Source organism: Tupaia chinensis, unplaced genomic scaffold (genome assembly GCF_000334495.1).
Source record: "Tupaia chinensis unplaced genomic scaffold, TupChi_1.0 Scaffold000627_1, whole genome shotgun sequence".
NCBI lineage: Eukaryota > Metazoa > Chordata > Mammalia > Scandentia > Tupaiidae > Tupaia > Tupaia belangeri.
Window position 1 is genome coordinate 53,057 of NW_006160147.1, and position 26,676 is coordinate 79,732.

A 26,676-nucleotide genomic window follows, 5' to 3' on the forward strand; every position below is an offset into this window, starting at 1 on the left:
AGGGCGCGTGCGCTTGCCAGCCAGCCAGAGAGAGACAGAGAGACAGAAAGCGAGAAATCACCCCCCAGGGGGGATGGTCACGTCGCAATCCCTTCTCCTCCATTCTCCTCTCGGGATCCTGGGCACGCACGCACACGTGCCCCGGGTGAGTATTAAGCCACTGGGTCCGGGACGCGAACCGCGGTCAACTACATGGGAATCCAGCGACATAGCCATTACGCTAACTGCTGGTTCCCCCCTATTTATTTTTAATCTGACCAGAGAGGGACAGAGTGTGTGAGAGAGGAAGGGAAAGTAAGAAAGCAAGCTGCCAGGTCCGAGACTCCATCTTTGTTGGTCATGTGGGAGTCCAGCGCCCTTAACCACCAAGCCACCTACCACAAGGGCTCTGGGAGTTGTTGGAGACAGCTCAGTTCACTGCATGAAACACTCGCCGCCCCGCCCCCCCACACACACACACACGCAGTAAATGCCTGTGCTTTACCCCTTCCAGGCCTCAGATAGCTCCCCCCACTCCATCCCTCTGCCCAAAAAGCCTGGAAGGAGGAACCCTTATGCCCCCCCCCCCCACACACACACACGCAGTAAATGCCTGTGCTTTACCCCTTCCAGGCCTCAGATAGCTCCCCCCACTCCATCCCTCTGCCCAAAAAGCCTGGAAGGAGGAACCCTTATGGAAAACCTGCAGCTAGATCTGGAGAAAAACATCCCCTGCTGATGACATTCCTCTGGCTGAGACAAGTCATTTAACTCAGGATTCCGTGCTGGCTGAGGCTAAAGAGAATCCCTTCTGGCATGTCACTGTAAGCTGTTCCCCAGATGACCCAGGCCAACTCCAACACAGCTGCCTGGACAGAACCTCCCTGGAGAGCTGATTGCACTCACCCCTCTTCTTAGAGTGATGCCATGGCGGCGAGACAGGACATTACCAGGAGGAGTCGGCACGGAGTTGGTACGGGGACCCATCTGGACTGACATGGGAGAATGTGTGGAGAGTCACGTGCCATGCTCAATTCCCCTCCAAGTTGGTCTGCTCAGGAGCCGGTGCTTCTCCCTAAGCCTTATCGCACAAACCATTCAAGAGAGTGAGAAGAATAACAATCTGCCTGCTTCCCTCTTTCCCGCATGCTCAGGGGTAGTCTGAGAGATCCATGCTAGACTCACTGAAGCTTAGATCCTTGCAAAGTTGGCCACTACGTGCACCCTTAAATCAGAGACCTCTCACCCAAATCAGATCGTCCAAGAATGGGAAGACTGAGCTCCCTCTGCTGAGCTTTGTCCCCTCTAGAGCTGCAGCCCCAGGTCGGTGGCCCTGGGCAGTCAGGGGACTGGGGGCAGGTGGGCTTCAAGGGGAAAGGACTAACCTCAGGACTCAGCACCATCCAGATCTCCTTAAAGGCTGGGGAGCAGGAAGGAGTTCTGGAGGAATGCAGTTCTCCTTTCCTTAACTTTAGGCCTAGAGAGCTAAAGGATTCATGCTAGCCCTAAGAGAACCCTGGGCTGACTCTCCACATGCCCACCACCCAATCACATGGCTGCCCAGACACACGAGGCCCCGGCGCCATGGTTCATGCCATCATTTTAGTTAAGTACTTAGGGAGACAACTTTGCTGTTGTTTTGTTGCTTTAAAAAAGAAAAAGACACTGCGGATATAATCTATTTCTAAAACCTGTTCTGGCCAGTTCATACTGGGATGGGGACCCAACCATGATCACCAAGCCCCTTCCCAGGGCGAAGAGCAAGAGCTGAAGGGGGCAGGGTGAGGGTTGCAGCTCCCCGGCTCTCCTTCCTCTGTGAAATGGGTGAGGTACCTTGCCAGGAGAACCCCAAGAGAGGAGGAGCCCAATGGGAGGGCCCTGCCTTTGGATCTCACTGTTTTTCCTTACCCTAAGCTAAAACCTCACGTCTTGGGACCATTTCCCAGTCAGTGAGCTGAAATGCCTTCTGGATGGGAGCGTAGACCCTGGCATGGAGTGAACTGTTCTTCCTCTCCCAATCTTCCCTGGCCAACACAGGTCTCACCTACTCTGTGGTCTCCGGAATGCTGGAGAGACGTTAGGCTCCACCTCCCAAGGTGGTCCGGACTTGGGGAGGTTTCACCATCCAACCCTTACCTGGCCCCATAAGGAGACCCATTTCTGAGCTCAAACCCTGGTAATATGTACCCCCACCCCAGCTGTGATTGTCCCCACCACACCCCTCTGCAGAATTTGTTTTAGGCAGGTACTGGTCCCATGCTCTGATTTTGATGAATGTCTACAAGCCTGCAAAAGGCCAGGAGGAGGCTGGGAGAAAGCCCTCTGAGGAGAAGGTTCTGATCCACCCCTCACTTTCACCCCCGCCCCAACCTGGTACCCACCGTGCACAGGGGTCTCTGCCTGAGACCTGGAAGCGCCTCACTACTCACACCCCCTTCTGGCTGTGCAGCGCGAGTATGAGTGCCCAAGGACCCGCAGCTGGCATCCTAGGGGTTAACTCCGGAGTAGCCCAGGTAGAGGTCGAGGCCCCCAGCCCCCGTTTTCACCTCTTAGCTTCCGAGGCCACCGGAACAGCGGAGGCTGCAGTGGCTCTTTGTCTACCTGCTTTGGGCGTTAAAGAGCCCGCTCTCAGCCTTGCATCGCCAGGGCTCGGGACAGAAGTCAGAGACGGGGAAATGGGGCTCTGTCGCTTTAAGTGCAGCTGGAGCCGTAAGTGCGAGCCCGGGTGGTGGAGAGAAAAGGGAGCGAGGGCCGGCGAAGGTTCGGTTTCTGGCCCTCCGCGTGGCCCGCGGCTCATGCCTTTTCGGGTGTCCACCGGGTGCCGGGCGAGAGCGGTCCCTGGGGGCGCTGGGCGCCCACCTGGTGAATGGCCACCTGAGTCGGGGAAGATGCTTCATCCGCCCCTGCCCAGGTCAGGAAGGACAGTGAATTTCCCCCGCAGGTAAGCGCCTCCAGCCTCGCCGCGGGACCGCAGAGCCGCGGGGTCGGGTTTGCAACGGCCCCCGCCCAGCCGCAGCCCCCGAGCTCCCGCGCAGCTGCAGCCACGGGCGGTGGGTGTGGGGTCCGCAAGAAGGAGGGTCTTGGCCGCGCTCGCTTTTCTGCCAGAGGGAGTGCCAGCGCCGCCCGAGCCTTCGGGCTCCAGCACTTGGCCTGTGACATTCGGGGCAAGGCGTGGGTGTGTGGAGGGGTCCGGGAGGGCTGAAGGGGTTAGAATGGCGCTTAGACCCCCCGCCCCTAAAGACCTGGACCGAGTGTAGACAATAGCACAACTTGATTGAACTTCATGGTCTCCACGGTGGCCGTGGGGGCCGAGCTGTGGGGCTGTGGGGGTCCCTAGGGACTGAGGATGGAGGGAAGGAGGGGTCTGAACCCCCAGAGGCTTAGCCAGCGTTCTGCCTAATCCTGGCAGCCCCTGGTCCGGCCGTCCTGGAGTGAAAGGAGGTGATGGGAGGTGGGAGGGTGAGACCTGGGGGAAGGGAGGGGACATTGAATTTGTGAGCCCACAGCTGGTTGAGTTTCTCTGAGGGGGTGGAAGTGAAGCCCTAGACTCCACCTGGGAAGGGGTGAGCTGGAGAGTTTGGGTGACTTTGGGAGTCCCATAGTGACTGGTACCGAAAGGTGAGGAGGTGCACAGGGGTTCCTTCTTAAAGGGGAAGTGAATGTGCCCAACATCCAGGCCTGACCCTCAAGCTCTTCTGGAAACTGCATTGCCCAGGGGAGATTGGGAAGTTCCAGCTGCCTGAGAGAAGGGCTGGACTGGGGCATCCTGGGAGCTTTCACCCCACGTGCACACTTTTGCCCTCCACCCCCTCCCACCGGGCCCAGGAGGAAGTCCCTACTCAGGAAGCTGAATGAAAAGCCTGCGCCTGGCTGGGACACTGCCTGTTCGCAGCCCTCCTAGCCCCAGCAGGCCAGATTGCACCTTAGGACTTACTCTTTCTTCCTCTTGTTTCCCGGTGCAAACGCCAGGTACTCTCGAGGGTGCAGTTGCAAAGGCCTGGGGTAAGAGCAAGAAAGGCCTGGTTGCAAAGAGGCATCTCCTGCCTCAGTTCCTTCCCAGGGAGGACTGCAGGCTGGGGGTACCTGGAGCCCCTCAAAAGCCAGAGTCCTGTTGGCCCCATACTTTTTGTCCCACCACAGTATGACAAACTGCAGCCCCTCAGAAATAGGGCTTGACCCTTGGGATCACTTTGCTAAATGACTGGTGGTGGTGTCACAAGGAGGCATTTAGGAATCTCTTGATTTCTTACTTCAGGAGGGGACCTGGGCTGAGTCAGAGAGCTCACTCCTGTGCCCCTTCCTTGAGTCCATCACTCCTTCCTTCCAGCACAACAGCTTTTCCTAGGCTACCCCATCATTTCTTCTGAATGGGCTTTGACCCCACCCAGGAGAACCTGGCCTCTGTGGAATGAGCTTAGTGTTCTATCCTGGGGCCACAGTAAGGAACTCACCAAACACCTTACCAGAAACAGACTTCCAGACAGGTGTGCCAGGGCGGGGCCTGTCTGTGTAGCCCAGGGAGAAGAGCAGGTCACGTTACACCTACCCACCCTGCTGCCTGTTGGGTGGGGCTGGTGGACCTGCAAATTCTTTTCTATCCAAGCCCAAGACTCAGGCCGAATGTCTGATTGTCGTTAGTAGCAAGGAGAGAGGGGATGCTGTAAAGCAGAAGTCAGTCCTCAAATTGCCACTCTTATATAAAATTTAACTAGCCTGGCTCCCATCTGCAGAGCAGAGCTTACTTAGCCTGGGTCTTTGCTCTGGGGACAGTTCAAAACCTTCCCAGTAAATTATGTTTGACTGAGGCCAGCAGGGATCAAAGAGCCTTTTTCTGTAGGCTCAGGTTCCCCTTAAGCTCCGGGGGGGAGGGGCAAGATGTGAGGGTGTCAGAGTGAATGGCTTAATTGGCCCTCAGATAGCTCCATGACCTCTTTTGATGAGAGAACCTATCAGCCCCTCCCAGCCAAGCTTTTTCTCCCCAGAGGCCTGGGATTCCTGCTTCTATGGCAGAAGGCTCCAAGCACCCTTCTCACTCCCCCGCAGCATGATGGTCTCTCCTGGAGATCACACTCTCCTCTGGACCTGAAACCGAGCAAGAACCAACCTGATTTGAGTTCGCTAACAGACCCAGCACAAATTTCCTTTCTGTGTCTTCCAAGTGGCTGCCTCGAGTCCCAGGTCTGTCCCATTCAGCATTCCTAGACTCTCCCCTGGAGAGGAACAAGAGCCTCTGGCTGCTATGCTCACTCAGTCCACAGAGACTCCCTGGAGGGAGAGGGCTTCGGCTTGGCCCACACTCAGCCTCTGAGAGAGGACAGAACTCCTAGGGAGACAGAGCCTAAGAGCTGCTTCTCGTTAGTAGGTTTTATGAGGATAGGCACGCACACCACAGGCCAACCACATCTGCTGGATGAACCTCTTTCTGCAAAGCCCCTGCCCTGGGCTTGGGAGGCATAGGGAAGATGCCGGTCAGAAAAAGACTCACTGTCAAAGACTTGGGGCAGCAGCAGGCTGTGTCCAACTGTGAGCGGGTCTCTTTTTCTCCCTGTAACACTACCATCTGAGCTACGTGTGTTGTAAACATTCTTTCATTTAATCACAGCAGCCATGTCAAGTGTATTTTATTATTACCATCCCACTGTATAAATGAAGAAACTGAGGCATGGGGAAGGGGGGGTGAGTGTTAAGTAAACATACCTAAGATCACAGAGGTAGGGTTTGTCTTCATGCCTAGGTTCTGTCTGACTCTAGAGCTGACCCTTGGCTACTGTGCTATAAGAGACTATACTATGTTCATTAACACCCAGGGAGGCCCCGAGAATGCTAAATGCTGAAGATGCTGAAGTTGAGGGTAATGTGAGAGCTCCACAAAGATTCAGAGTTCTTGGGACTCTAGTGGGAATGTAGCGGGAAGACTACAGAACTTGGAGTTAGCTAATCTGATTTGGGAACTCACTCCACTATTAGTTTTGGGACCTTACAGAGGTTGCTTGTCTCTGGTCTTAGTTTCTTTCTCTACACAAAGGATAGTACTCCTGCCCTCACTAACTCACTGGCATGTGGTAATGACAATGATAACATGTAGAGCAGTGTGCTTTAAAAATGTGAGTCGTGGGCTGGCAGGTGGCATGGTGGTTAAGGTACTGGACTTCCACTTCGCTGACTGCGGTTTGGATCTCAGACTTAGCAGCCTGCTTTCTCCCCCATATTCTTTTTTAAATTTTTTCCTGTAATTTGCCAGAAGGGCATGTACTCACTGGACAGAGACAGAGAATTAGGGAAAGTGAGAAAGCACCCCTGCATGGTGGATGGTCACTCCACAATCCCTTCTCTTCCATTTCTCCTTCCTTTGGTATTTTGGCATGCACATACTTGTGCCAAGCATATTTTTCAAGCTGCCGTGTCCAGGCCTCAAACCATGGCTGTGTAGGACTCAGCTGCCACCACCACATCTTGGACTAGTCCCATGTGAGCTTTTATAAGTGAAATTATGAACAGTTGAGGTCCTTCCAAGCTGCAAGAGTCTCTCCTGGATTCTTTAGGTTGCTTTTTCCTTAGCATCCTTTCCTTCCATTTTCCCAGGACTTCGGTGAGGGTGCATATCAAAATAATAGATTAAACAGGTTCTTGGCTTAGAATACATCTTTGATTTTTACTGAAATTCTTAACTGCCCATCTTTAGATTCCTATTCAGTCAAAATTCTATGCTAATTAGGTGGTATACCATCCTATTAGGTTGTCTGGAAAATCATGACATGTTTTTCTATTCCAAAATGCATCATGACTTTCTCAACAATCCGATATATACCCTATTATAGCAATTTGCATAAAAACAGACCACTTTTAAAAACAATCTTTTTTTTTTTCTCAATTTGCTATAGGGCCTGTGCACTTGCAGAAGGAGGGGAGGAGAGAGCACACAGCCCCCCACCCCCAGGGGGATGATCACACTGCAATCCCTTTTCCATTCTCATCTCGGGATTTGGGGCATACACACACATGCAGCCAGTATATTTTTCAAGGACTTGAACTGTGGTCAGCCATGTTGGATTCAGCCGCTTTAACCACCATACTGCCTGGCTGGTTCCTTCATCTTTTCATTGTTGCTAAAGTAATCATATCCATTTAACCTTTACTGTGTGATAACTTCGAATCAGCCGCTCCGCTGTGTGCTGGAGAAACAGGGATGAATCCTGAGATGCTCACTAGAGTTTGCTGAGTGAATGTGAGGATGAATCACTAACTGTAAGCTCCTGCCCGATGCCAGGCACAGTGCTGGGTTCTGAGGATGGAAGGATGGAAGGAAGCACAGTAGGACAGATGTAACTGCTGTATTGAGGAAGATTGTAGCCTTACAGTAGAAGCAGATTAATGCAAGTTAACAAATACACTTCAAGTTATGAGAAAGAGGAGTAATGTAGGAAGATGCAGTCTAGTGTAGGAAGCAGAAGGAAGTAGATACCAGTGATACCAGGTCATATGTGCTTTAACTGGGAGCAAGCAGTAAGGGGGCATTCTTTTTTTTTTTTTTTTTTTTTGAGAAAGGTTTTTGCTATAGGGCACATGTGCTTGCCAGAAAGACAGAGAAGGATAGAGAAACAGAAAGCCACAAATCACCCCCCAGGGGGGATGGCCATGCTGCAATCCCTTCTCCATTCTCTCAGGATCTTGGACACACATGCACACGCATCCTGCATGAGTTTAAGCCACCAGGTCCAGGACTCGAACCATGGTCAACTACGTGGGAGTCCAGTGACATAGCCGTTATGCCAACTGCTGGTCTCCAAGGGGACATTCTTTGAGTGCTCATGCAAGTCTTTATAGTGGAAGTGGCTTCTCATTGGACCTTGCAGAGAAATTAAGAGTTTTCCAGAGGAACAAGAGCTGTTTTGAAGAGAGAGTGAGAAGTTTTCCCCAGTCAGGAGGTTGTGTGTCATCTTCCAACTTCTCTGTCTAGACCCACTGTCACTGTGTCTCCATCAGTCACACAGACTCCGTGTCTAGGACAGAATCCTCTGGGACAGACAGCTGAATGAACTTTTCAGTGCATAGGGCCATGAGAAAGTCTATCTGGAAGCTTTTGGTAGTGCTACTGGCATATTCCCTCTGCACTAGGTGTCAGTGTCATCTCAAGTTCGTGGCTGTCCTTGTCCTTTCCATTAACGTAGAGAGGATTTTGCTATAGGACAGAAAGAGACAGAAACTGAGAAATCACCCCCCAGGGGGGATGACCACACCACAATCCCTTCTCCTCCATTCTCCTCTCGGGCACGTATGCACACGCGCCTGGCTTGAGTTTAAGCCACTGGGTCCAGAATTCGAACCGTGGTAGACGACATGAGAGTCCAGCGACATAGCCATTTTGCCAACTGCTGGACCCAAGATAACAGTATAGCTTTTAACATATCGTATTTGCCCTGTGTCATGTCAGCCTAGAGCTCTTCAGATTGGGGTTGATCATGTCTCCTGAAATCATAGAAGCACACTCACTAGCCAGTATTTATGAATTGCCTAACGTGTGCCTAGAATTGTGTTAATTACTGCAAAGGGAACACAGGACAGCCTATTCCAATCCACATTATAATATCAGTAACTGGTAATGGGGTTGGCTGTTGACTTGTGAGCCCAGTAATAACAGTAACTGGAAATAGGAAGTAAATGAGTCAGAAATATAAAAGAAGATTATACTCAGGTCAAGGGGCAACACATTTGGAGGGCAGCAAGAGTGACTGAGTCGTGGAAATTCAAATGTAGCTGCACAGAAATTTGGAGAGAGTATTCAGGAGGGAGGAGGCCTTGCACATGTGAAGGAAGAGGGAAGCAAGATGCATCTGAGCTCGAGCTGTGTCGTAGAGAATTTATGGGCAGTGGGATTAATAGGACATGTATGCAGAAGCTGGGGCATCAGGTGCAGCCGCTCTGCCATCTTTGCTGCCCTTCCAGGCCCCCGTTCCTGAGGCAGTGCCTATGATCATCCCAGCGCATGCACACATGCTTCTCCGAGTGTGTTTGTGTGCATATGCAGAAGTGGTTTGTTTTTTTGTTTGTTTTTTATTTTTCAGGCTTGGAACATTTTCCCATGGATTATTTAAAATTCTTCCATAAGACTATGCTAGCCTATCAGGTTTTGATCCTGGTAATCTGACAACTGTAATTTTTTTTTTCTTTTTGGAGAGGTTTTTGCTATAGGGCGCATGCGCTTGCCAGAAAGACAGAGACAGAGACATAGAAAGCGAGAAATCATCCCCCCAGGGGGGATGGCCACACCGCGATCCCTTCTCCTTCATTCTCCTCTTAGGATCTTGGGCACGTACGCGCACACACGTGCACACACACACACGCCCAGTGAGAGTTTAAGCCACTGGGTTTGAGACTCAAATCACGATCAACTACATGGGAGTCCAGCAACATAGCCATTACACCAACTGCTGGTGTCCCTGACACCTGTGATTTTTAAAATAGATTTTTTAGGGGCCAACAGGTGGCACAGTGGTTGAGGCGCTGGACTCCACATGGTCGACCACAGTTCAAGTCCTGGACCCCATGGCTTGAAGAAAAATCACAGTGGGCATGCATGTATGCATACCCAAAATGCTGAGTGGAAATGTAGGAGAAGGGACTGTGATATGGCCATTCCCCCTGGGGGGGTGACTTCTTACTTTCTTTCTCTGTCTTTCTTCAGTGAGCACATGTGCCCTATGGCAAAAAAAAATTAAAACAAACAAAAAAACAGATTTTTAACAACTTCACCAAAGAGTAATAGGACCAGCAGATGCTGTAGTGGGTATGTCGCTGGACTCCCACATGGCCAACTGAGGTTTGTGTCCCGGACCTGATGGCTTGAAGCTCACGCCAGGTGCATGTGCATGTGTGCCCAAAATCCTGAGCAAAGAATGGAGAAGGGATGAGGTGTGGTTATTCCCCCCCCGGAAGGGGAGGGTTATTTCTCCTCTCGCTCTCTCTCTCCAGCAAGCACATGCACCCTACAGCAAAAATCTCTCAAAACAAAGACTGAAGACTATTTCCACCATTGAGTGGAATTACGGCTCAGGGGTGCTCAAGGAGAACAAATACTTGGGCTTTATTCCTGGATGTCTTGGGTTTCTGGAATGTTGCTCTGGACACAATGCCTCAGACAGCAGCAGTGCTCCGGGCTACATTTCCTATAGCCTGGTCCTTATTCTCTCTGATATGTGGTCCAAGTGGTGCTTGATTAGTTGAGCAGATCTCTGGGAATAGACACCTCCTTTTTGTCAGGAAGAATCACCCCGAAGAAATCCTTTGTTTCTATTATGATCTATCGCCATGTTCTAGAAGTTTGTGCCATCTTTTCTCATTTCCTGTGTTAGGTATGTATTCAGTTCTCATGATTGGCACTGCTTACCCACAATTATGCGTTCTATAAATTCCAGGTACACATCCTCATAACTTCCAGGCCCTGGTTGCCAGCCCAGACTCCCTTGCCTGCTGTTACTAAGTGCTTATCCGTGGAGCCTTCTTCCAGAACCTGGAGTTCCCTACAGGAAGGAATCCCCTAGTGGAAGGGATTTATGCATAACAACTTTGCAGAGTCCTCTAGGCCAGCACTGAGCCGATCTTGGGGAAGATCATGAATCACCCTTTCCTGGAAAAGAGGCTCTCTTAGTGAGAATGTTTCATAAAGGCCACTCTTCTCAGTGCTCATAATGCATTTTGGAATTATTACCATCAAAACATATGAATATATGTCAATTTATTGATTATTCTCTATTTTCCTTTTCCCATTATTAACAAGGGCCTCCTTCCTCACTCTTAGAGACTAAACTTGAAGTAGGCGGTGTATGTAACAATGCCAGTGTTGTTGTTTAAATGTACACTTTAGCTTGCATCCTTTATAGATGTGCTTCCTATTTGCCTTCATCTTTCAAGTGACTTTCTTTTTGGAGTCCTCACATGGAAATCCCTGGCAAAGCAGTGGTCCCAGAGCTTAAGCATGTGTGCACGTGTCGGGTGTTTAGAAAGGGAGATGCAATCTGGGCTGCTGCACTTCAATGACCTCAGCACTTCAATGACGTCAGTAGGGAACCCAGGAGCTTCCACCAAGCTCCACCCCTGGCCTCAGAGCCCCAGGGGGCAAAAGGGACCAGTCACGTCCTCTGTCTGAGAAGGAGGGAGGAGATCATTGCTTACTCATGCGCAGCCTGGTTCAGGAGATTTCCTGCTATCTGAGAAACGAGTTCTGAGAATCCGCACAGAGCTCTTCATTGTAAAAGCAGCTTTGTTCCCCAGAGTCCAAAAGCCCTTGGGAAAATTTTCGTTGTGCCGGGAAAGTGATGGAGCCTGTAAGAAGCAGGGGCTCCTGGGTTTGGTGTGATTTTCACATACTAGGGAACCCCTTTTAGCACTCTATGTCTAGTCTCTAACTCAGAACAATTCTACCAGTAAAATAATACCATCCAACCAAGTAAAGTAATGCTGGTCTTATGATCTTGAGCCCAAAGATTCAGGAATATCCAGGGGTTTTTTTTGTTTGTTTTGTTTTGTTTTTAAAGATAGCGATACCATTTTCTTTAATTTGTTGTTTTTTTTTAAAAAATGACTTATTTAAGTTTACTTATTTTTTTTTTTAAATTTGATCAGCAAGGCAGAGAGAGAGAGACTGAGAGGGAAAGTGAAAAAACAAACCGCCAGGTCCAGGACTTAAGCTGTGGTCGGCCATGTGGGAGTCCAGTGTCTCAACCATCCCATCTACCAGCCCTCATTTAATTTAATTTATTTATTTATTGTTATTCTTCAATTTGACCAGAGAGAGACAGAAAAAGGGAGAATGAGAAAGCAAGCCACCAGGAACCTTGGTTGACCATGTGGAAGTCCAGCGCCTTAATTACCATGCCGCTTGCTGGCCCCCAGAATTTTTATTCTATCATCTTCACTTCTTCATCCCTACCTCTGGTCTTTATGTTTAGCAAAGAAACGAAGTGGTGAAGGGTAGAGAACCTTATGGAAAAGCAGCAAAGGCAAGATGTGGCACTGTGATACCGTGTCAGCCCCGCGAGTTTCACTCCTCTCAAAATGGCACAAGGCTTCAGATAGAGCAGAGCCTCAGGTGCCCACGTGCTCAGTTCCCTTGGACTGTGTGCCTTCTGCATACGGACCCAATTGCCAGCAGCCTGCTCCCATGTGTGCCTGCACCTTCTGCTCCCACTGTCGAGACAAATGTTTTTCCCAGAATTGCATTCCTTCCCAAACCTGTTTATGCCAGTTGACACAGCATCGCACAAGTTGATGAAACGTATGCATTAGAAGAAAGTTGTCATTATAAAAACTACACCGAAGGCTTTTGGAAGCTTGAAAAGGCCCATAGCTAAGAAAACTGTCAAGCTAGGTGTAAGACTGAAAAGGTTAGAGGAGATGATAAAACTCTAGAAGGATTTTCTTTCAAACTGCTTTATGTCATGGGTTTTGCTGCTCATTGTAAAGAAGCTGGCCCGGGTTATATAAAGGTCTGTGGGTATGAGTGGGAAGAGTGGAGGAGGAAAAGCCAGTTCTAGCGCCTTGAATGACACTAGGATTCACTGGCACCTTCATCATGTAATTTTCCGTAACAAGGACTTACGTTTACATGCAATGGGTGACTAAGGCAGGTGTGGAAGGGCCTTCTCTGAAAGTCTTTCCAAGTGGAAAAACACCCATCTGTTGGATGGCTTGATGCATTGGAGCTGGGGAGAGAGTGGCTAACATTAGACTGTTCCTAGTTTGAGGGGCAACAAGGCAGAGTGAGTGGGGTGAAGAGTAGGTAGACCTTCCCTCTCCGCCAGACCGCACTGTTTTTAGCTCTTTTGTCCATTGAGGCCTTCTGGTAAAAATGTTATCAGAAAAAGTTTGTCTTCTTATAACAGGGCTTGCAAACTGTCAAATTAAGTCTTTTCTAGGTGCCTTTCTCCATGCCTATGTGAGACTGAATTTATCTCCCCAGGAGAGACCAGAGGACTAACCTTTATTGCCCAGGTCACATTCTGTACCCATTCATTTTCAACTTCTTTGGAGTGATAATGGATGAATTGTACAATTTACTCAAACCCGGCTTGGGAAGCTGCCACCTCCAAGGGTGCCTCTTCAGGACTTTGTTCCACGTCTCCAAAAGGCAGGCAGGAATTTTTTGCCCAGATCCTTTATGGAGAAGGGCTAGGGATGAGGTGGAGTCATGAAGACCCCTTTTCTAAACTAAGAACATGGTCTGGATGGAGAAAAGAAAGAGCAAGATGTTTTTGCTCCTGTCTGCTGCCTGGAGGTATCTTCTTCAAAACAAACACCGTTTGATTTTGATTAACTTTCTCTTCTTTTAATTTCAGTGTTCTTTCTTTTGACTTCTTTAAGGATTATGCCCAAAGCCCCAGACTGCTCATAAAGCCTCAGAACAGATTTCACGCATACTTGCCCAAGAAGAGCATGTTCATACCCAGGGTTACTTCCTAGCCAGTCATTTCCTGTGCTCTCAAAAGTGCTAGTTTTTCCCTGAGATAGGAATCTTTAGGTAGCAAATGCTGTTCTCCTTTCTGACCTGAGGGAGGTGATGTCAGGTCACATCTGTAGAAAACCAGAAATAAAAAGATGCTTCCCAGGTGGCCTGGTAGTTAAGGCACTGGATTCCCACATGGCTGGGTGCAGTTCAAGTCTCAGACCCGGACACTTGAAAATCACACCAGGCGCATATGCGTGTGTGCCCAAAATCCTGAGAGGACAGTGGAGGAAAGGGATTGCTGTATGGCCATCCTCTCTGGGGCGTGATTTCTCACTTTCCCTCTCTCTCTATCTTGCTAGTGAATGCATGCTCCCTATGGCAAAAACGTTTTTAAAAAGATGCTTCAGAGAAGCTGGAGCAAAGGTTGTCATCTTGCTAAGTGTATGTCTTCATCGCAGCCAGTGTTCGAGGACATTTCTGGCGCCGAGCGCCCAGCAATCGCATGTGGACTGCCCCTGACTTGTTCCATGACCTAGGACAAAACTTCCAGACTTAGCTTCCCCCTCTTTGAAGGAGCATGAAGGCCACCACAGCTGAGGGGCACGTGAGGGCGGGAGATAGTCTGGAGGGAATGGAATTTTGTCTGAGTGCAAAGTACCTCAGTGCGGATTTGCTACAGAAATGTGGCAATTCGATCTTAGGAGGTGTTGAAAGCAATAACCGGTTACAAAAATGGTCAGGTATTTATATTTGCAAAGCACCACAGATAATTCAATGCCTGGTTCTGTAAAAACTAGCTGAGACGTCCGCCTTTGAAAAATGGTTGGCGAATCTAGCATTTGCAGGCGAAGGTCTAAGAAGTTTAAATCTTTTCAGGTCCCTGTTATTCTTTCCCCTATTCAGTCTTCATCTGGAAGTGGGCAAAATATCTTGCCTGGGGCCTATAACGAGTGGCTTTTTACCTTCCTGAACACCTGTGCATGGTTTGTTTCCCTGGAATCAGATCTTTTACTTCACCCACTTACTGGTTAAGAATTAAGATTCCTTTCTCTTTTCATTCTTTTTGTTCAAAGCTTTGTAATAGGTGAGAGATGTGCTTACCTTCACATGCCTGGAAAACTCAGCAGAAAAAAACGAAGGTCTTTCACAATGCGTTCATTTGCCGGGGCTTCCCTCCAGTGCGGACCTTTGACCCCCAGGCACAATGTGGTATTCAGCTGTCCTGTTCTCTGAAGTGAAAACCTTCAGAGCCCTCAACAAAGATATTTCAGCAAGAGTAAGCAGCCCATGAACTAAATGACTTAAGAGGGCGGTTAATTTTCAAATAAAGAGCAAGGCAAGAGGTCCATAAAAATTGCAGTGCCCTCCAGGGCCAGATCACTGGTTCCCCTCTCCCCACACCCCCACCCACCCCTGATGGTGGAGTGACAGCTCGACCTTCCTTAAGACCTGGGTGAAAGAGATAAGTGAACCTTCTAACCCATGGAATTTCTAAATGGATTTCTTTGGACAAACCTGCCCAGTGTTCCTTGATATTATTGATAAAAGAAGAGTAGAAGATCTTAGTGGGGAGGACATCATTCAGAATGCATACATTTAGAGGAGCTCTTTGGAGCACTTTTGAAATCCTTAATAAGCGCTTTTACTCCAAGGGTCTCAAGCATTTATGGGCTAGTGCTAAGAAAGAAACCTTTACAAATGATACACCGTCCAGTTATCACCTTAGACAAAATGCTAGGAGGTCATGGATTATAGCTTTGCCCTTTTTCCTTATTGCTCTCTAGAAATGTAAGGAAAGACTTAGACTTAGGAACAAGCGTTGGGTGTTTAATTGTAAGGTTGGTTGAGAGGAGGGAGACAGAAAGGCGAGGGAGGGAAAGTCAGATCAGAGTTTGATTTATACAAGAAAAAAAATGATTTCTGAGGACTGTGTTCAGAATACTTATCTGCCAGTCGTGTGGTGACATTCAGATTTCCGTGGTGTGAGGACACTGTTCTTTTCCTGCATCTACCTCACAGTGGTAACTTGCAAATTTTTCCCCCATGAAGCTTTATTTCTGGAGACCACTGTAATTTACATGTTGGGACCTATTATTAAAGGCTAGTTTTAGGCTGTTATTGGAAATCTTTACATTAGGAAAGAATGTATGGGTTGTTTGGGGCGTGGGGAGTTAAATTAAAGGTTACCTTGTATAGTAGCTCCGATCTGCCTGGGCTCTGAGAATAGATTAGAAACTTATATCCGCCAAGCAAAGACAGTTTTCTGGGGTGCTCGGGACTGTCCCCAAATGAAGAGCATTTGTGTATCTAAAGAGAAGTGGCTATTTCAGGAGAACAGATGATCATGCAAATACTTTTTTTAAAAAATGATGTGTTTATTATTATTATTATTTAATTTTGCTATAGGGCACATGGGCTCACCAGAGAGAGAGAGGAAAAGTGAGAAAGCAAGCCTGGGACTCAAACCGTGGTTGACCATGTGGTAGTCCAGAGCCTTAACCACCGCACCATCCATTGGCCGCAGTGCAAATGCTTTCTAAATGGCCTGTTTCAGAACCACTGTGGCGTAAGTACTGAGTTCGTCCAAGGAGGTAGAACTGATGAACCCCTTTAAGGACTACAGTGCATATTTCATAGATGTAAAAAGCAGAAGCATTTGTGCTATATTAAATTTCAGCCCATAATTGGGTAACTAGAGAAGCCCCTATTTAATTAAATTCCACTTTCCTGCGAATGACAGGAAAACTTTGGTAACCTTAGGCTTGACTACTGTCAGACTGAAGAGTGGTTAAAGTTGGTGTAAGAACGTATCTTTCACATGTCCTTATTAGAGAAAGGGATTGGAGGTAAAGTCTTGTCTTAGCAGTGCCTTTCCAGTGATTCCTTTAAAATGACAGTGTGCAATTGAAACGCTGTGTATTTCCATTGGTTGGGATAAATCTTTCCCACAAAAATGACAAGGTTCAGGCTCTCAGGGAGCTTTCATCACCAGAGGTCAGGCAGTTTTACACACAAACAATTTCAGCAAATCCTGGTTCATCTTGCCATTTTTAAGCTGTGTGGCCAAACTCTACATAGGAGAATTTTCCAGAAGCACATTGAGAGCTACACAAAAAGAGTTGACTGCTTTGGTGGATAAATGTATAAGATTATTCTTGTAAATCTGAAGATAGAGTTAATAAGGCCCTGGCATGAGTTTCCCAACTAAGAATCCACTCTGAAGCTATTAAACTGTTTTTAGAAGTAGGTATATTGTCAGTCTGACTGTAGATCTGTGCTCAAAGAAGGGGACAGTGAAGGAAAGCTAGGACCTGGAATTCCCGATGAGATGAGACTGGCTGAAGAAAACACTTAGCAAATGTTTTTCCATTTTGCCTTCTTTGCAGCCACAGGCGCTGGTAAGATTCTTTAATCATGTCTGTTCTGCAAGAAAGATTTTACTATGACCCCCTTATTCATCAGCCAGGATTTATTGAGAACCTACTCTATCCCAGACCCTCCTGTGCAGCCTCTTTTACCCCATATAGGAAGAAACTCTGCTATCACATTTGCCAAGGGGACAGGACTCCTGGGGAACAGATAGAAGACAACACAAGTCTAGAGTCACATGAAACAAAAGCCCAAAGTCTAAGGGGAGACTAGAGAAAGAGGAAGGAGAAACAGGAAGTAAAGCTCTTACTGAGTCTGGAAGAGGGGAGCACTTCAAGGAGTGACCAGCTCTGTTAAATGCAGCTCAGAAGTTGGAAAAATGGGACTGAACAGTTCTGGTTGGATTGAAAACATACAGATGGCCTTGCCGGAGAGATTTCAGTGAAGCAGTGGGAATGGTTGCCAAGTTCCAGTGAGCGCAGGGGTAAAGGTGGGGTTAGGTAGGGGTGGGAGGGCCAGAAGCTCAAAGGAACGAGAGCAGCCTGCAAACGTAGGAAAGTTCTCTCTATTGGCTTGTGCATGGATCAAGCTAGTCGTAATCATTGTCTGCTCTTTCTGCTTCTGCCTTTTGAATCCTATGATCTGTGATGGGAAGTTATATGTTGTATTGTTTGTGCCATAGGTACACTTTTATTTTGTCCTGTTCTATTAACTTAACCAGTGACTTTTTTTCCTTTTTTTTAATTTGCCAGAAGATGCATGTGCTGGCCAGAGAGAAAGACGGAGAAGGGGAAAGTGCCCTCATAGAGAATGGTCATGTTTCAAGCCTTTCTCTTCCGTTTCTCCCTCCTTTCAGGATCCCAGTGTAAGCCAACAGGGCAAAGGTTCAAACTATGAGGTCGACCATGTGGGATCCAACTCCCTTAGTCACCAGGCCATGGGGTCCAGGAAGTGAATTATTTCATTCAGCCTGCCTAATGTACTCTCAAAATAAAGTTGGCAGTAAGCCTGTATAGATAATGTATTTCAGTGGATTAATCAAAATTAAAGAAAATGTAATATCGGGTATAATTTTTTTTAAATGCCAGTCAAGGGACCAGCCAAGTGGTGTGGTAGTGAAGGTAGGTGGATCCCACATGGCCTGGTTGAGTCCCGGACCCAACGGCCTGAAAAACACACCAGGTGCATGTAAGTGCATGCCCCAAATCCTGAAAGTGAGGTAGGAGACAGGGACTCCATAATTGTCCCCCAGAGGATACTTTCTCACTCTTTCTCTCTCTCTCTCTCTCTCCCTCTCTGTTTCTCTGTGGTAGGTACATACACCCTATAGCAGACTAAGGGGAAAAAAAAAAAGAAAAAGAAGAAGCCGACCAGGCACAAAGGAATGAATTTAGAGACTTTGAGATATACTTCAGAGAAATTAGTACTTTTCAACATCACTAATAAGAACTTTATGTCTTGTCTTAAATATTGTCTAGTTGACATTCTACACACAGCACATAAAAAGAATCATCCCAAACTCTTTTTTAGAATTATTTATTAAATTTTATTTATTTTTAATATTTTTAAATTTGACCAGAGAGAGAGGGAAAGTGAGAAAGCAAGCCACCAGGTCTGGGACTTGAACTGTGGTTGGCCATGTGGGAGTCCAGCACCTCAACCACTATGCTACCTGCTGGCCTCAATTATAATTATTTTTTAATTTGCTATAGAGCACATGTGCTCACCAAGGAGCAAGAAAGTGAGGAAGCAAGCCACCAGATTCAGGACTCAGACCATGGTTGCCCATGTGGGATTCCAGCACCTTAACCAGCACACCACCTGCTGGCCCCCCAAAACACTCTTACCCAGGTAAAATGAAGTCTTTTACATAAAAGCATAAACTGAAGATGAAAGATGATATACTTATTTTCAGCTTAACTTTGTTTTTATTGTTGTTTCAAGTGCCAGTAATGATTGGCTGTCAACATTGGCAGGGTAGGGACTGGACTGGTTTCCACAACTGAATAAAGGCTGAGGAGTACCACGTTTTCTTAGTTTGATTTTATTTAGAGGCTGTAGCATAAGAATCATGTGATGTGGTTTGTGCGATTCGGCCACTAATGCACTAGATACTTCAGTGTCCCATATCTGGGGAAAACCAGGAAGATAAAAATCATTAAAGAGAACTCTCTCTTATTATTATATTTTTAAATTTGCTATCAGTGTGTGTGTGTGTGTGTGTGCTCATGGGAGAGAGGCAGAGAGACAAGAGTGAGAAAGCCCCCTTCTGGGGGTGGTCATTGCCACAATCTCTGCTCCTCCATTCTCCCTGCTGTTGGGGACATACTCGCGCACATGCACACACACACACCCAACATGTTTCTCAAGCTGCAGAGTCTGGACTCAAACCACACGGCTGACCATGTGGGATCCAGCTGCCTTAACCACCATGCCACTGGCAGGCCCACCTCTTAATAATGTAAGTACTGCTAAGAAGCAGTGCTCTAAGAAACAGACTGAAAATAAAGCGAAAAATGAACAAATATGGACACAACACAGAGCTCCTATAAAAATATTTAAATTTCAGTTCTCATGTGTTTTTCTAGAGTTACCTAAGTCTTATAATTATAATAATTATAGCACCATAATCATATTTTCAGACATTCAAAAAGCCTACTTCCCTGAGAACTTCATAATTCTTTGTTAATTCTGGAACAAAACCACTTTGCCAACTCTTTGTATCATTTCACATCTTTCTAAAGAATGTCCACATAGAGCCCAAGAAGCATCTCAGTGGCCCCTACAAGGGGTCTTCTCAAAGCTAATGGAAAATGTATTATGAAAAAACGGTATCATTTTCACATTTTTTGCGCCAAAATAAACTCATTCTTTAACTCCTTTTTTCACAAAATTTCTGAAATCGTATGTTTGAAAACTAAATGTTCTGCCTCTCTGGCCAAATAAGCTGAAGGTGTCCTGGGCTGTGGTCAGCCAGGGTAGACTCTCTGGAACAGTTTCCCTCATGATGCCTACGAGTTCCTACTCCCTGCTGCTGACTTCTCAGTCAGCGCATTGCCTTCACCTGACTCAATACGTAAACTTTCCTGCGTTTTCATCCTCGAGAAAAATTCCTTTTCTAGACCAACAGGTTCTCTTCTCCAGTACAGACAGCATTTTTTATATTTCTTCCTTCAGAGATCTGGGAAAGGTCACTGAACTAATGAACGATTTTATTCTCCTTCTTCCTTTCTTCTTCATTCCTCTCTTCTTCTCCTCTTCCTCTTTCTCCAGTACAGACAGCATTTTTTATATTTCTTCCTTCAGAGATCTGGGAAAGGTCACTGAACTAATGAACGATTTTATTCTCCTTCTTTCTTCCTTTCTTCTTCATTCCTCTCTTCTTCTTCTCCTCCTTCCTCTTTCTTCTTTCCTTCTTCCTTCTTCTTCCTCTTCCTTCTTTCTTCTTTTTTAAAAGAGATTTTTGCTATAGGGTGTGTGCACTCTCTAGAGAGACAGAGAGACAGAAAGCAAGAAATCATCCCCCAGGGAGGATGGCCACACTGCAATCCCTTCTTAGTTCTTCTCCTGGGATTTTTGGGCATGCATACACATGTGCCTGGTGTTAGTTTCAAGTCAGTTTCAGTCCTGGCTCTAGGACTCAAACCCTGGCCAGCCATGTGGGAGTCCAGGAATGTAACCACTATGCTGTCTGCTGGTCTCTCTTTCTTCTTCTTTGCTTTACCTATCTTTATGATCGATTGATCAAAAAATTATCTTACTTGACCCCAAAGGTTTTCTTCTTCCTTGTTGATGATAGCAACAGGTCTGGCATAAGAGTATGTTGAAATAAGTGCTCCACAAAGGCTCTACTGTTTTTGTTTTTTGGTTTCTGTAGAGTATTTTTTGCTATAGGGTGCATGCGCTCACCAGAAAAACAGAGAGACAGAAAGCAAGAAATCACCCCCAAGAGGGGATGGCCACACCGCAATCCCTTCTCCTCCATTCTCCTCTCAGGATCTTGGGCACATGCACCCAGCGTGAGTTTAAGTCACCAGGTCCAGGACTCGAACCATAGTCGACTACATGGGAGTTCAACAACATAGCCATTATGCCAACTGCTGGTCCCACAAAGGCACTATTGGTACAGTCACCAACACAGCACCCACGATATCATACTGTCCTCACAAAGAATGAAGCCCCCTCTCTCTGTTCAACAGCCTACCCCTAAGGCTTGACTTTAGTTCATATATGCCCTTGGATACCTAAAAAAGCAGATCTTCCTCAAGATGGCTGAAGAGAATTTTTAGAAGGTTCTTTCATTTTCTCTCTTCAGTCTTCTGTCTTGATATCCAGAGATCCTAGGACATTGTAGTTCATACCATAAAGTATATCTTTAGAGCTGTCATCCAATGACATCAAAATCCGTTGACAAGGGACACCTGCCATTAGACACGGAAACTATTCTGAATTCATTTTCCTTCAGGAAGACATGAGAAGGGTACATTTTTTCTTGAATTTTGAGATTGCAGGCCTGTCATTCTTGGCACAATTAGGTGAACTACCTCTTCTGAATGGGGAAGGGGGTCTCTGGAGTTACCTTGTACCCATTTCTTATCTGGGCCCCACTTTTTAGCACAGACTTGTCTATACAAATCTGGCCACTCCCTAAAATAAGCCTCTGGATTTTGTACCACCACCCAAAGTGAGCTCTGAAAGAAAAACAACTGGAAACATCAACTTGGTTCCAAGAGGACCAATCAATAATCAGTAAGGATAGTGATAGACAAGGGGGAGAGAAAGCTGGTGGGCTGGACTTCTGATTGGGCAGTGGCTAGCGATGGCTGCTAAATTGAGACTATTGACCCCATATCCTAAGCTGGAACCAGATCCCCAGATCCTGAGTAGGGAACCAGAGGGTGAATGACTTTGACTCTGAAGACTAGCCCAGACCTGCAAAGAGAAAGGCTGTCCAAAGGGAAGTAGGCACACCACTGCTGCTAGGTGGCAAGCCTAGTCATAGTGGAATGAAGCATTTTGCAGATGACAGCTGGTTGTAAGACGATTGTGGAAGGTCTTTGGCTACACCCATGTAGAGCAGCCACACAGTCTGTCTGTCCCATGCCCCACAAGGGCCACAGGGCACTCTGCCTTGAGTCAGTTGTCCCAATATGGTGCTCCATTCTGGAGACTCATCCAGCATTTCCTCCTCTCCATATCATGAGGGAGCTTGTTTTGATTCATGCCCATGAGTTGCAAAGACTTCGTTTGCAAAGCAAGATCCAGAGGTTGGACATAATATTGACCAGGTAGGTCTTTGATGAGGTTTTTTAGAGGGGAAAGATGCTGGTACAGAGTAGTCAAAAGTGTCCTACCTACCAGGTTTTGGGGCGTGCCATGCCTTCGTTTCTAGCTCCTGGGGCTGGGATTTGAACTGTGGTTGGCCGTGTGATATCTACCTCCCAATATGTGCTAAGTTAGATAAACTATCAGCTGACACCTCAATGTCAATTAGTTTTCTACCTCTTCTACTGTAGGCGTGTGGTGTTGAGATTTTACTTGGCGGTGATCGAATTTAAGGAAGTACACAATTTGTCAGTGGAAACTGTAGGGATCTGTTTAAGCAAATATGGACAGTTTCTGTGAGATCATATAGCCAGTTTTACATTTTTCTTTTTACAAACGCCCTTCCTGTAGTTGGCTAGGAGCATCTTACTCCCTCAAGCAAATTGTGTTTTGGTTTGTAGGCTTTTGAGGTCGAGAAACTAACCTCATTTCTTTTTCATGATCCTTAATCCCAAACCTCAGTAACTAGAGTGCCCTGTAGAAGTGGCAGAATAGACACAAATTAAATTTGACCTGGAGACCACCTTTTTACACAAAGAGCCCCAAGAGATGAATAAGTGATCCTCATCCTCTAGTGGAACACCATTTGGAAAGCTGCCAGATGATGCACTGCAGAAGTAATGCCAAATGGTCCCCCAGTGATCCGAGTAAATGCCTAATTTAGTTTTGCTACCCTGTGGACCCTCCTCCCCCAATTTCAATTCTTTCTCGTGATTGAAGTATTTATAGTATGTGTGGTAGTTAAACCAGGGTCTTGTGGTTCAGACAGCGCTTGCTATTAAACTGGCTCTGTTTCTTCTTACTAGTTGTGGGACCTTGGGCATGTCATTTTACTTGTCTTCAATTTTAATTCTCCTGTAGGTAAAAAGAAGTCCTATGAGGTTCCTAAGCTATTGAAGGCTGTTTTCCAGAAAGCAGTGAGCCCCTTCTGTTGATGTGCAGACACTCCTCTGGCTAAGTGCAGGGCATGCTGCACGCGGGTCCCGCAACGCAGGGGTTATGTTAGTTATGCCTGACTCTGTGGGTATAAGTAAGAGCTCACACGGAATCGTTGCCCAGCCTGCCTGGTGATTCAGTGATTCAGTGCAACTTTCCACAATTGGATTACTCTGCTTCAGTGGAAACCTTGACCGTCAAATCCACACAGATTGAAAAATGTTCAAAAACGAAGTGTGTCCTTAAATTTTCCTACCTTCTCATGACTTTTCCTTTTTAAATAATGATATCAGAGTGCCACTTAAGGGATTAAATAAACTCCCCCAGTATCACATTGGTAAGCCTCCTTTGCAATGCACTGAAGTGCCTTTGAGTCCTCAGATTGTAGTTCTTTGTGGTCAGGGAAAAAATAGAAAAACTCTGTCACTTTGTACTTCCACCCCTATGACCTTGCCATCAAATGCTATGATTGATACTTTTAGTTGGGAATTTATTTTTGATTCATGCATGAGAGAGAAAGAGAAAGACAGGCACTCTCAATAGGGTCTCCCATGTGACCCATCCCCAGCACAGCCCACCTGGATCACGGGCATACACATACGTGGCACATCCATTGTCTCCAGGGAGGACTCAGGATGTTCCCGTGTGAATCCAGCAGCGCAGGACTCTGCACCACTGGGCACCACTGACTGGTCCCTCATTTCAAATTGAAATGAACATAGGGCAGAAGAAGGGAGCTGCAGGGGACCAGCAGTTAGCATAATGGCTATGTCGCTGGACTCCCACATAGTTGACCGCAGTTCGTGTCCCGAACCGGTGGCTTAAAACTCACACCGGGAGCGTGTGCATGCGTGCCCAAGATCCTGAGAGGAGAATGGAGGAGAAGGGATTGTGGCGTGGCCATCCCCCCTGGGGGGTGATTTCTCGCTTTCTGTCTCTCTGTCTCTCTCTCTGTCTGTCTGGCGAGCGCATGAGCCCTATAGCAAAAAAAAAAAAAAAAAAAAAAAATCCCCTTAAAAAAAAAAAAAAAAGAAGGGAGCTGCAGAAGTTATGGGATGAAGACATCTAGCCGAAGCCACTGAGGTCAAAACTTCTAAGATAATCTTGGTAGCTTTGTGCAGGCCGTATCAAAAGTTTATGTGAAACAAACAAAACGTCTTTTCCTTATTTATGACTCTCCAACTAGCCTTAAGTATTTATTTCCCTCTATGTTTAGTGAAGGGACAGTTATCCTGTGAGACCCTGTGTTTGACTTGAGTAATTTCCTTCACCTGTGAAGATTCAGTGAGCAAGACTGTTGGCTGAGTCTCTCTTGAGGGACCGCAGAGGCTGTGAATTCCTGGGGGAAGAGGTTGAGGTTCTGTAGTGGATAGGTTTCTCAGTGTTGTTTTGAAATGAAAAACAAACCCCGAAGCTTGACTTGCAACAAATGTTTCTGGGACAGAGTGCTTATGGTGTTACCTCCATGGGATTGGATGACCTTCCCCTTATATGCATGACAAAGTGGCATGCTGTCGCATCTTCTGAATAGAGCCTCGCATGTTCTCAAGTCTCTGGACCTAGAGTCACTTTGGTGTCTCTAACCATTAGGCCACGGTGTAGTCAAGATGGGAGTTGCAAGCAGACAGACTCGAGGAATTGGCATCTCACGTTTTTCTCCTTCGGTTCCAGGACTTGGAACGTGTGTTTCTGTGTTGCTGACCTTCCTTTTTGATGGTCCTCATTTTGTTTTTCTTTGGTAGACTGAAGGTGGGCAGCATTAGGGTATTGTGGGCAGAAGAGCTCGGGCCTGGCACTAGCCCTTGATTTTGAGTCAAGATTTAAAGATTTTCAACTAAAGGAATCTCAGTGAGTAGAACGCAGATACTCTGCTCATCTCGTGAGCAGACATGGCAGAAGAGGTTGGAACTAATGATTCCATAGAGTAAAAGAGAAAAAAAGTGGTAACGGAAGGCCAGGGATTCTGGAGTAAGAGTGAATGTAATACCGAGAAGTCGAGAAGGGGGAGCGGTGTGTTCCGAGGGAACGCCTGGCAGTCACTTGCTTTGTGGCGGGACAGCTCATTCCACAGAGTGCAGCTCCCAGGCCAGAGGTGTTTATTGCCAGATCAGCGTTTCACACCAGCGGTCTGGCCTGAACCCTCCGGAGCAGCCAGAAACTGCTTGGTGTTGAACGGATTCTTTCATCTCATGGTATCAATTTAGAACCTGAATCCTATCCCCGTCTGCTTCTTTTCCTACTCACTTTGAACTATCAGGGTGATTGAGATTTGAAGATAAATATCAACTTGTTAATACCAGGGACTTGCTTTTTTTTTTTTTTTTTGCTCAAGAATGCATGTGTTCACTAGAGAAAGACAGAGAGAGGGGGAGAGGAGAAAGCACCCCAGAAGGAATGGTTACACCACGGTCTTTTCTCTTTCACTGCTCCCTCTTCTCAGGATTTTGGACATGCACACATGTAGCCCGGCATGTTTCTCAAGCTGCCAGTTCCAGGACTCAAGCCACACTGTCAGCTATGTGGGATCCAGCAACCTTAACCACCAGGTCCCAGACTAGCCCATCAAGGACTTTTATTTATCATCACATATATAATAGGAACCTATTCAGGACATGTGCACTTATTTCAGCCTGTCTGTGTGGCAGAATTGGTGTTTCTGACTAACAAAGGCTTTGTTTCTGTCAACACTGCAGAAGTCATTCTATTGATAAAAGCTACAAGTAAGTTTGAATCCCATCCTGTTTTAAGACATTGCCTGTTTCCAGAACAGACGTTTGGCAGTACTTGATAACTTCTTTTTTTCTTTTCTTCCCCTCTTCTCCACCTCCTTCTTTTTTTTTCCTTGAGTCAAACTCAACCAGTAGTACTCCTAGTGGAAAAATAGAAAAATCTTATTTGACTCGTACACTGAACAGGTTCGATCAGAAAGGCACTTAATGGGAAATAAAAGTGGACATCTACGAGATCGCTTAGTCCAGCTTAGTCCAGCGTTGCTTTTTTGACCAGGATTTGTCAGTTAAGAGGTTGCTTTGTTTATTTGTTTAAATTTTGCCAGAAGGCATGTGTGCTTGCCTGGAGAGATAGAGCGAAAGAGAGAGGAGAGAGAAAGTAAGAAAGCATTCCCATCGGGCATGGTCACACTAAAATCTCTTATCTTTTTTTGGACTTATTTTTCTGTTGGGCATGTGTCCTCGCTGGAGAGAGAGAGAGGCAGAGACAGAAAGCAGGAAATCAGCCCCTGGGAGAGACGGCCACGCCGCAGTACTTTTTCCTCCATTATTCTCTTGGGATTTGGGGCACACATGCACACATGCCCGGTGTGAGTTTCAAGAGCCAACAGGTCTGGGACTCTTGAACTGTGGTCAACCAGCATCTTAACCATTAAGTCACCTGCTGGACCTACAATCTCCTCTCTTCCATTACTCTCACATTCCAGGATCTGAGGCCTGCACGCACACACACACCCACCCCGTGCATTTCTCAGGCCACATCATCAGCCATGTGGGAGCCAGCTGCCATAACCACCAGACCACGGGCTGGCCTTGAGGAGTTACTTATTTTTGTTTTGGAGGTTCTTTTTTTTTTTTTTTTGGGTGGTTTTCGTTATGGGGGCGGCTCCCGCCGCC

The 26,676-nt window shown here is 46.8% G+C and overlaps 1 protein-coding gene across 1 annotated transcript in view; it reads left to right on the top strand.

The window, feature by feature from the left end:
• LOC102474746 (neuron navigator 1) overlaps nt 1-26,676 on the top strand; it is a 108,471-nt gene that overhangs the window by 18,845 nt on the left and 62,950 nt on the right. The window lies entirely within an intron of this gene.